At 47.7% G+C, this 694-nt stretch overlaps 1 non-coding gene across 1 annotated transcript; it reads right to left on the minus strand.

The window, feature by feature from the left end:
- Window positions 1–361: 361 nt before the first annotated feature.
- Window positions 362–446, minus strand: TRNAW-CCA (transfer RNA tryptophan (anticodon CCA)). The gene has a single exon. It is a non-coding gene; the product is annotated as a tRNA-Trp (tRNA).
- Window positions 447–694: the final 248 nt, after the last annotated feature.

Genomic DNA, 694 nt, shown 5'->3' on the forward strand with positions numbered 1-694 from the left:
GCACATGCAGGGGCCGGGAAGGGGCCGAGGGAGAGAAGGAGAGAGAGAGAATCTCAAGCAGGTTCCATGCTCAGCACCAAGACTGCAAGATCAGGACCTGAGCCGATATCGAGAGTCAGAGGCTTAACCAACTGAGCCACCCAGGAGCCCCTCAATTAACATTTAATATAATGGCTGATACATTTGGATTTATAGCTACCATTTTACTATTTTTAAAAATCTTTTATTTAAAAAAATTTTTTTTAATGTTTATTTATTTTTGAGAGAGAGACAGAGAGACAGAGCAGGAGCAGGGGAGGGACAGAGAGAGAGGGAGACACAGGATCGGAAGCAGGCTCCAGGCTCTGAGCTGTCAGCACAGAGCCTGAAATGGGGCTCGAACCCACCCACTGAGAGATCGTGACCTGAGCTGGAGTCAGATGCTCAACCGACTGAGCCACCCAGGCACCCCTATTTTTAATTTTCTTTTAAAATGTTCATTCTTTTTTGAGAGACACAGAGAGACAGAGCATGAGTGAGGGATGGGGAGAAAGAGAGAGAGAGAGAGAGAGAGAGAGAGAGAGAGACATGGAATCCAATGCAGACTTCGGGCTCCGAGCTGTCAACACAGAGCCTGACATGGGGCTCAAACCCATGAACTGTGAGATCATGACTTGAGCTGAAGTTGGACGCTTAACCAACTGAGCCACTCAGG

The sequence above is a fragment of the Puma concolor genome, chromosome B2 (genome assembly GCF_028749965.1).
Source record: "Puma concolor isolate L17-30 chromosome B2, mPumCon1.1.hap2, whole genome shotgun sequence".
Lineage (NCBI taxonomy): Eukaryota > Metazoa > Chordata > Mammalia > Carnivora > Felidae > Puma > Puma concolor.